General features: G+C 50.9%; 1 non-coding gene across 1 annotated transcript; it reads right to left on the bottom strand.

Moving 5' to 3' along the window:
• Window positions 1-1,310: 1,310 nt before the first annotated feature.
• TRNAG-UCC lies at window positions 1,311-1,382 on the bottom strand. Its single transcript has one exon. It is a non-coding gene; the product is annotated as a tRNA-Gly (tRNA).
• Window positions 1,383-11,109: the final 9,727 nt, after the last annotated feature.

The following is an 11,109-nucleotide window of genomic DNA, read 5'->3' on the forward strand; positions in this document are numbered from 1 at the left end:
TACTAAGGACCCTCCCCCAACTACTAAGGACCCTCCGCCAACTACTAAGGGACCTCGCCCAACTACCAAGGAGCCTCCCCTGACTACTAAGGAACCTCCCTCAACTACTAAGGAACCTCCCCCAACTACTAAGGGACCTCGCCCAACTACTAAGGAACCTCCCCCAACTACTAAGGAACCTCCCCCAACTACCAAGGAACCTCCCCCGACTACTAAGGAACCTCCCCCCAACTACCAAGGAACCTCCCCCAACTACTAAGGAACCTCCCCCAACTACTAAGGACCCTCCCTCAACTACTAAGGACCCTCCCCCAACTACTAAGGAACCTCCCCCAACTACTAAGGACCCTCCCTCAACTACTAAGGACCCTCCCCCAACTACTAAGGGACCTCGCCCAACTACTAAGGAACCTCCCCCAACTACCAAGGAGCCTCCCCTGACTACTAAGGAACCTCCCTCAACTACTAAGGAACCTCCCCCAACTACTAAGGGACCTCGCCCAACTACTAAGGAACCTCCCCCAACTACTAAGGAACCTCCCCCAACTACCAAGGAACCTCCCCCGACTACTAAGGAACCTCCCCCCAACTACCAAGGAACCTCCCCCAACTACTAAGGAACCTCCCCCAACTACTAAGGACCCTCCCTCAACTACTAAGGACCCTCCCCCAACTACTAAGGAACCTCCCCCAACTACTAAGGACCTCCCTCAACTACTAAGGACCCTCCCCCAACTACTAAGGAACCTCCCCCAACTACAAGAAACATCTGACCTCTGTGCTTCCCGACAAGGAACCTCCCCCAACTACTAAGGACCCTCCCCCAACTACTAAGGACCCTCCCCCAACTACTAAGGAACCTCCCCCAACTACTAAGGGGGTCAAATACTTATTCTCCTCCATGTATAACATTTGTATCATGTGATCTCTCTGGAGTTTTGGTTGATATTCTGTCTCCATCATATAAAATACACCTATGAGAGAAATTATAGACCCTTCATTTCTATGTAACGATCTGCAGGGGAGACGATCGGTATTTCCCCTCCCCCTCTGTATATAGTACATAGCCGGCCTTTCTTCAGCCAAGCTGTGAAGGAGAGCCTAGAAAATACCTGAAAAGGAGCCGAGTGCTCCACCTGCTGGCCGACAATGAGAATACAGAACAATCACACCTACCTGCAAGAAATCTATTCTAAGCCGTGTAATAATAAAATCCACACAAATCCCGACATTCACTTCAGTTTACATTTTATTCCATCGCTAATCTACACTCCACATTTCATTCCAGGTGAGGAAGCCATCTTGGCGACTGCATTGGCCGGGGATCGAACCCGGGTCATCTGCTTGGAAAGCAGCTGTGCTAACCACTACACCACCAACGCAAAAAGTTAGCATGTCTTTATAGTGTGGGAGGAAACCGGAGAACCCGGAGGAAACCCACGCAAGCACAGGGAGAACATGCAAACTCCATGCAGACAGTGTCCTGGTCAGGATTAGACCCGAGGACCCCAGTGCTGCAAGGCAGAAGTGCTAACCACTAAGCCTCTGTGCTGCCCATGGAGGAAAAGAGGGATAGAAGGAAAGAGAGGGAGAGGAGAAAAGAGGGATAGAGAGGAAATGAAGGGAAAAGAAGGAAAGAAGGTGTCATGAACGTTGGAATACTGAAGTATTTCTCCTTTGAATCTGTTACATAGTGGGGGGGGGGGGTCTTCTGCCCTGTCTTAAGGTTACCCCTCCCCCCCTCCAGACGGCTCCATGGTCTGGAAGAAAAGCATTGTTCTGTGTGACTATTTATGGACTTTAATTACCCCCTGGGGGGGCTTTTCTGTGTCATTACACATATCAGTCCTCCTATTCAAGCTATTGGACCAATCCCTGCTGACCTTGTTTCAAGTCCTCATTAGCATGGCCAAGAGTACCAATAGGAAAGTGGTTGTGGGGGCGGGGGGTTCAAACTGCTATGTATAAAAGTGTGTGAGACAGCCGAGACTGATCGGAGCCACGGCCACGACAGAAGGGGATCGTTGCGGGTCCCGGGTGTGCCGACAGAAGGGGATCGCTGCGGGTCCCGGGTGTGCCGACAGAAGGGGATCGTTGCGGGTCCCAGGTGTGCCGACAGAAGGGATCGTTGCGGGTCCCGGGTGTGCCGACAGAAGGGGATCGTTGCGGGTCCCGGGTGTGCCGACAGAAGGGGATCGTTGTGGGTCCCGGGTGTGCCGACAGAAGGGAATCGTTGCGGGTCCCGGGTGTGCCGACAGAAGGGGATCGTTGTGGGTCCCGGGTGTGCCGACAGAAGGGAATCGTTGCGGGTCCCGGGTGTGCCGACAGAAGGGGATCGTTGCGGGTCCCGGGTGTGCCGACAGAAGGGGATCGTTGCGGGTCCCGGGTGTGCCGACAGAAGGGATCGTTGCGGGTCCCGGGTGTGCCGACAGAAGGGGATCGTTGCGGGTCCCGGGTGTGCCGACAGAAGGGATCGTTGCGGGTCCCCGGGTGTGCCGACAGAAGGGATCGTTGCGGGTCCCCGGGTGTGCCGACAGAAGGGATCGTTGCGGGTCCCCGGGTGTGCCGACAGGTGTCACTCGGGTGCACCCCCCCCCCTTCAAAGCCACTACAGCTCGCCTCAGGCTCTCCATGTGGTGTGTTCTTACCCTTACCTGCCTGTCACCGTGCGGTGCCGCTGCCTAAACCCGCCCACTTCAGTCTCGGAGGGGGGGGCGCCGGCCTGACACCCCCCCCCCAGTGTGTGGCACCCGGGGTGGCCCCCCCCCCGCCCCCTACTTAGTACACCACTGGGAGGGGAACGGAGAAAGAAAGAGAGGGGGGATGGAGAATGAAAGAGAGGGGGATGGAGAATGTTGGGGGGTTATAATTGCTGCCAGTGACCCCAATGTTGGGTGTTATAATTGCTGCCAGTGACCCCAATGTTGGGTGTTATAATTGCTGCCAGTGACCCCAATGTTGGGTGTTATAATTGCTGCCAGTGACCCCAATATTGAGGGTTATAATTGCGACCTGTGACCCCAATATTGAGGGTTATAATTGCGACCTGTGACCCCAATATTGAGGGTTATAATTGCGACCTGTGACCCCAATGTTGGGGGGTTATAATTGCTACCAGTGACCCCAATGTTGGAGGTTATAATTGCTACCAGTGACCCCAATGTTGGGGTTATAATTGCTGCCAGTGACCAAAATGTTGGGGGTTATAATTGCTACCAGTGACCCCCAATGTTGGGGGTTATAATTGCTACCAGTGACCCCAATATTGAGGGTTATAATTGCGACCTGTGACCCCAATGTTGGGGGGTTATAATTGCTACCAGTGACCCCAATATTGAGGGTTATAATTGCGATCTGTGACCCCAATGTTGGGGGTTATAATTGCTGCCAGTGACCCCAATATTGAGGGTTATAATTGCTACCAGTGACCCCAATGTTGGGGGTTATAATTGCTACCAGTGACCCCAATGTTGGGGGTTATAATTGCTACCAGTGACCCCAATATTGAGGGTTATAATTGCGACCTGTGACCCCAATGTTGGGGGGTTATAATTGCTACCAGTGACCCCAATATTGAGGGTTATAATTGCGACCTGTGACCCCAATGTTGGGGGTTATAATTGCTGCCAGTGACCCCAATGTGGGGGTTATAATTGCTGCCAGTGACCCCAATGTGGGGGTTATAATTGCTACCAGTGACCCCAATATTGGGGGTTGTAATTTCTACCAGTGACCCCAATGTTGGGGGTTATAATTGCGACCTGTGACCCCAATGTTGGGGGTTATAATTGCGACCTGTGACCCCAATGTTGGGGGTTATAATTACTACCAGAGACCCCAGAATTAAGAGTTATAATTGCTTCCAGTAGAGATGGCCTGCCGGTTCGCCAGGCGGTCGTTTTGCGGCAAACTTTTGTCGTTCGCGGTCTGCCAAACCGTTGGACATCTGGCGATGTTCGCGGCAGTCCGCAGTGTCACATGGGTAAGAACTTTGACCTATGACACATCCATCAGGTGGTGCAGGACAGCCAATTGAGACATTTCAGCACATGGACACACCCCCTACCTTATAAATAGATCTGATCTGGCGGCCATCTTACATTCTGCTGTTTGTCAGTGTAGGGAGAGGTTGGTGTTCGGAGCAGGGACAGGCTGTATTCAATCAAATAGCAATCTAACAGGTCCACAAAAGTCCTTTCAAACACTGGTATAGGTGTGCTACTTGCTGTGCAGTATATAGGTGTAATATACACTTATAATATACTTTTGAATATAGAAAGCATATGTAACGGAACTATGTATTTCAGAAGATGGGACATTACTGACAGTTCATTGCAGAAGGTACTGGACACATTACAAGTGGTTAATTTTGTCCTGACTAGGTCAATAGGACAATGACCCTTCAATGCTTAGCTCAGTCTATTGAAATGCTAAGTGGAGCCGGCTTGTGAAATACCTTTTATTGTGTTCTGCAGGTTGAGAGCGGTTGTCGGAGACGAGATGTCTCTAGGAGATAATTACCTCCACTAAATGACTTTTAGAATGTGTGTTTGAAGATGTATGTGTGTTTACGCTAAGGGACTTTGTATTGTTCTAAAAGAATGTAACCTCTCAGAGGTAGTAATTAAGTAGACCGGGTTATTGTGTACATTGATTACCCCCTGGGGCTTCTGTCTCAATACACAAGTCTTTCTATCCAAGCTATTGGACCAATCCCTGTTGACTATTTCAAGTCCTCATTTGCATGGTCAAGGAGGACCTGAGTGAAGACTGTATATACTTTACAATTGACCAATGGGAAAGCGGTTGTTGGGGGTGGGATGTTCCAAATCCTGTATAAAAGTGTGCTGTGTACTGGAAAATAAAGAGTCTTGTTTGACCCTTCAACGTAGCCTTGTCTCGTTCGTGAAGGGGAATTCTCTCTCTCTCTCTCTATTGGACGGGGATACCGGCGGTACTTGCATATCGCAGCTTGCCAGGGAAAAGGACTTCTCCAACGGCTGATACCCTCACACCAGTGGGTAGCCGTTACAGCATATTATAGTGGATTTGTATTGTGCAGCATTGTGACTGGCGGTGGATTTGGTTACTGCAGAATTGTTGCCTCTTTTGCTGCGTTTCCTCTGCTACGCACATTGAAAAAAAATCCTGAAAAAAGAGTTTCACAACTGGTGCGATAAACCAGTGGCCCCCCAAAACGACAGATTGAAGCGTGGTGTTATATACCTTCTTCCACATATACTGCGCCTCTCTAGAGACTTTTGTTGTCACAGGGTCATTTAAAAAATGACAGGCAGAGGAGGAGGCAGGCCCTTCCGCAGGGGTGGTAGGGCTGGAGCACCAGGCCGGAGCCAAAGTGGGAAGTGGCACAAGGTGCGTTCGATTACGTCAAAGGACGCACCAGACTTGGTTGAGTGGCTCGCCCACCACCACCTCCACCACCATATACCCTGCGCTTGAGTCACAGGAATTATTTTCCGATCCATCAGAAGACATTTCAGATGCGCAGCCATTCTTGGCATTGGATCAGGAAGAGGAGGAAGCAACAGCCGGCACTCAGCAGTCTGACGACAGTACTCAGATCAGCCTAAGGAGGTAGGTGCCCGCTGTTGCTGCCTACTCCGAGATCTCTACGGTTAGTGGTGGGGAAGGTGACGTCGATGATGACGTGTCTACAGACGTCACGTGGGTGCCCACAAGAGAGGAAGAGGAGGGGAGTTCAGAGGGAGAGATGGACCAGCAGATAGGGAGGAGAAGCAGGCCGATCTTACATTGCACAGGAGGGACAAACCAGACTCCTAATGTATCAGGAGCGAGCCATCAACCATGTACGGTCACATCTGGCGCTCCCAGGACGCCGGCCCATGGCTCCGCAGTGTGGGCTTTTTTTTAACGTGTCCGCTGCAGACAATAGTGTTGCCATCTGCAGCCTTTGCAGTCAACGCAAAAGTCGCGGTAAGCCCAACACTCACCTAGGGATGACCGCCTTAAGAAGGCACCTGGCCTCCCATCACCGAGCCCAGTGGGAGTAACGCCATCAGAACCCACAAAGCCCCTCTCCAGGCTCTCACCGTCCAGCCTCTTCTCCTTCCCCTCTATGCTCACAATTGTCCTCCACTCCACCTTCCATCATGCCGTCCTCATGTTTTTCTGCAAAAAGGCCGGCTTCCGTGGCCCAGATGTTCGATCGTAAAAAAAACGATGACACCGGATAACTCTCTTTCCCAACGGTTGACCGCTGGCTTGTCGGAACTGATAGCCCGCCAACTACTGCCATATAAACTGGTGGAGTCGGAGGCCTTTCGGAAATTTGTGGCCATTGGAACACCACAATGGAAGGTCCCAGGAAGGAAATATTTCTCACAGAAGGGCATCCCAGAGCTATATGGCCATGTTCAGCGGCAAAGTGAATGTATCTCTGGCACACAGTGTTGGTGCCAAGATACATCTGACCACAGACACGTGGTCTAGCAAACACGGGCAGGGAAGGTATATAACTTTTACTGCCCACTGGGTGAACCTTCTGACGGCCGTCAAGCATGTAACCCGTGGCACCCATGTAGATTTGGTTTTACCGCCACGGATTACATGCAGGCCTGCCTCTTCTTCTCCGCCTCCTACTCCATCCTCCCTCTCCTCCTCGGCTGACTCCTCCTTTTCCGATGCTACCGTCTCTTCCACTGCGCCGCCCAAGATCCCCAGAACCTATTTGACATGCCAGGTGAGACGTTGCCATGCTGTGCTGCGTCTGTCGTGCCTGGAAGACAAGAGCCACACTGGTCCTGCACTCCTTTCAGCTTTGCGTTCACAGGCAGACCAGTGGCTAACACCGCTCACTTTGTCAGTTGGTAAAGTGGTGTGCCACAACGGTGCCAATCTGCTGAGCGCGCTGAGGGCAAAACAGGGCAAAATTACACACGTGCCATGCATGGCGCACGTCCTGAACTTGGTCGTGCCGCGATTCGTTGCCAAATACCCTGGGCTCCAGGACGTCTTACGGCAGGCCAGGAAAATCTCGGTTCATTTCAGAAGATCTTACATGGCCATGGCTCGCCTTGCTGACATTCAACGGCGGCACAACCTGCCCGTAAGACGTTTTATTTGTGACTGCCCGATGCGATGGAACTCAACCTTATATATGCTTGATAGGCTGCTCCAGCAGAAAGGTGCAGTTAACGACGACCTGTACGAACTCTGCGGCAGGACAGGTTCCGGGGAGCTTGGTTTTTTTTTTCACAGCGCCAGTGGCTGCTCATGCGCCACTCACGCAGACTTCTGCGGCCATTTGGTGAGGTCACCAAACTGGTCCGTCGCAGCCAGGGCGCCATCAGTGACATCGTACCTTACGCCTTCTTTCTGGAGCGTGCATTGCGTCGTGTCATTGATCGAGCCGTCGAGGAGCAGGAAGATGAGGAAGTCGCAATGCTGGATGAATTCCCAGGGGGGGGGGGCTACTCCACCTGAGACAAGTCAACAAGGGGAGTCTGAAGAGGAGGATGGTGCCGGGGAGGAGGAGCAAGAAGAGCATGCTTTAAACCTTTCTGGGGTCCCTGGTGTTGTCTGTGGATGGGGGGGAGGAGAACGAGGACGACATTATCCTGGATGATGAGCAGGAGCCAGTCTTCATGCTCCGGTGTTTTAAGAGGGACCCCCGTATAAAAAGCATAAAGGGCAAGGACCAGTACTGGGTGGCAACGTACTTAGACCCCCGGTACAAAGAAAACATGGCGGAAATGTTACCACCATCACAGAGGCCAATCAGAATGCAGCACTTCCAGGCCTTGCTGAGAGAAATGCTGCATTCTGCGTCCGCTGGCCGAGGAATTTCCACTCACCGAGAAACAGTTTCCGGGACCCAAACGGAAATTTTTGGGGCCTGTAATGGCCGACACTTACTTCTGTATCCGGGTCTTCACTTAATCCTTCTGGTAGGTCAGTGTCCATGTTGTGCGGAGCTAGTAAGTATTTTGTGGCTGCAAATATGACCTGCAGGTTTTTAATATTCGCCATTAAAGTCAGTGGGGCCCGCCGGAAACTTGCGGTTTCGCGGACATTAGCGAAAGTTTGCGGTTAGCGTTCGCGAACCGCCCCGTCACATGATTGTCCATCACTAAACATGAACATCTGTTTAATTAGTCCTACCTGAACCCTCCCTAAGTGTAGGAATTCGCTGCACATTTCTAAACCGACCAATGGAACTGTTTTTAACCTTCGATGTTTTAATTCACAACATGCAGCCAACATTGGGCCAGATTCACGTAGCGCAGCGGATCTATAGATCCGCTCGATCTACGTGAATTAAGATCCGCTCCCGCAAGTTTAGGAGGCAAGTGGCTAATTCACAAACCACTTACCTCCAAACTTCCTAAATCCCCCAGCGGAATTCAAATTCCGCGGCTAGGGGGAGTGTCATATTTAAATCAGGCGCGTTCCCGCGCCGATTTAAATGCGCATGCGTCGTCCGGGGAATTTCCCGGCGTGCATTGCTCCCACTGACGTCACTAGGACGTCAGTGGTTGCGACGTGAGCGGGACTTGCGACGCGCGTGTTCGTGAATCGGCGTACGCAAACGACGTAGGAAAATTCAAATTCGACGCGGGAACGCCGGCTATACTTAACATTGGCTGCGCCTGATAAAAGAAGGGGTAAGTATACGACGGGAAAACCGCTACGGAAACGACGTAAGAACACTGCGACGGGTCCGCGTACGTTCGTTAATTTGCGTATCTCGCTGATTTACATATTATTTATCGTAAATCAGCAGGAACGCCCCCAGCGCCATTTTTAAATGGAAAAAAAGATCCGACAGTGTAACACTATCGGATCTCAGCCCTATCTATGCGTATGTGATTCTATGAACCAGGCGCATAGATAGGACCAGTGTAAGTCAGAGATACGATGGGGGATCAGGAGATATCAGGAGATAATACACCGGAGTATCTCTTTGTGAATCTGGCCCATTGTGTCTACAATATTACAGGCAATTAGGTAGATTCAGGTAGAGTTAGGCCGGCTTATCAGTAGATATCAGTAGATAAGCCGACCTAACTCAGAATCTACGCCGCCGTATGTTTAAGCGTATTCTCAAACAGAGATACGCTTAAACATATCTAAGATAGGCCGGCTTGCGCCGTCCTATCTTAGATTGCAATTTTTCGGATTGGCCGCTAGGTGGCGCTTCCATTGCGGCCAGCGTAGATTATGTAAATGAGCTTGTACGCCGATTCACGAACGTACGCCCAGCCGCCGCAGTCGAATTACGTCGTTTGCGTAAGGCCTTAGGCGGCCGCCGCGAGGTTCGAATTTTTTACGTCGTTTGCGCAAGTCGTCCGCGAATCGGGAGTTACGTCGTTTACGTCCGCGTCTAAATCAATAGGCCCGTACGGCGTACTTAGCCGCAATGCGCACTGGGAAATGTAGGCGCCCGGCGCATGCGCAGTAGCTTAAAACGTCAGAAAAAACTTGAGCTCAAGCCTCATTACCATACAACACGCCCCCCTCCAACCAATTTGAATTAGGCGCCCTTACGCCCTGTAACAGACCTATGTATTCTGCCTGGACATTTATAATCTTCATGCAGGGAGGACTACAAGGAACTGCATGGCTTGTCACAATTGGATGTACCACATTGTATTCTGAGCTCAAAGGGTTAATTGGACAATGGTCTCTTTCACTGCTGAATGCTAATGTTCCCTTTGCATAGCTAATGAACTCTCTTTTGTGTAGGTAACAGCCTCCTGTGAGGTGTATGCTGATGGGGATTATGTGTGAGTGATAATTGTTTTAAAGGTTAATTGAATTCTATTGTCTGATCAAGTTAAGTTTAGGAGCCAAAACGTCTAGCGACTGATTGGCTCAAGGGAGTGTCATTATTTCAAAGTATGTGTATTGAAGTCCCCCCTGGGTGGGGGGGGAGTGTCATTTGTTTCTGTACAGTTTGTAACCAGATATAAGGAAGAAAAATGTGGCATTAAAAGTCAGTCCTGCTTGACTCTGCAAACGTAGTCCGTCTCGTTTCTTGGAAGGGCGTTCGATGGGATATACCGGCGGTACCTGCATATCGCAGCTTGCCAGGGAAAAGGACGTCTCCAACGGCTGAGACCCTCGCACTACTTGGGTAGCCGTTACACGCCCGCCGCGATTACACTACGCTGCCCTAAGAAAGGAGGTAAGTGCTTTGAGAATCATGTACTTGCCTCTCTTACTTAAGGCGGCGTAGTGTAAACACGCTAGGCTACGCCGTCTTAAGATTGCGCGGCCGTACCTGAATCTACCTAAAAGTATTTTTTGAATGAATATGTTAATTCATGTATTATGTATCAAAATTTTCATATAAATAAATCATGTCATGTTTTGTTTATTAATATCTCATTTATAGAAATGATTAGAAATTCTGCTGTGCGACTCCCACTGCCCTGACGAAACGCGTTGGCCCCATTGCTTTCATTGTTTGGGACCCGCACATCCCGTTTTCAAAACACCAAGACTGTAAAGTTCTTTTATGTTGTTTTTATTCATTAGAATGGCAGAATAATAATAACAACTTTCTACTTTTTCATAAATCAATGTTTTTGAATTTCATTTTTTATACTCCACAAGGCACATTTAAAGTCCCACCTTTGTTCCCATCCCCCCTCTTTTTTTTGTAACATATTTGTAGGTTCTGTAAGCAGCTGCAGAGACTGGTGGTCACACAGCCGGGGGGGGGGGGGTGTCTGAAGGCCTTGTCCCACCCCACACAGCCCAGAGGGGGCGTCTCTGAAGGCCTTGTCCCACCACACACAGCCCAGAGGGGGCGTCACTGAAGGCCTTGTCCCACCACACACAGCCCAGAGGGGGCGTCACTGAAGGCCTTGTCCCACCACACACAGCCCAGAGGGGGCGTCACTGAAGGCCTTGTCCCACCACACACAGCCCGGAAGGGGCATCTATGAAGGCCTTGTCCCACCCCACACAGCCCAGAGGGGGCAGCACTGAAGGCCTTGTCCCACCACACACAGCCCAGAGGGGGCGTCATTGAAGGCCTTGTCCCACCACACACAGCCCAGAGGGGGCGTCACTGAAGGCCTTGTCCCACCCCACACAGCCCAGAGGGGGCGTCTCTGAAGG

The sequence above is a fragment of the Rana temporaria genome (genome assembly GCF_905171775.1).
Source record: "Rana temporaria chromosome 4 unlocalized genomic scaffold, aRanTem1.1 chr4ry, whole genome shotgun sequence".
In the NCBI taxonomy this organism is placed as follows: Eukaryota; Metazoa; Chordata; class Amphibia; order Anura; family Ranidae; genus Rana; species Rana temporaria.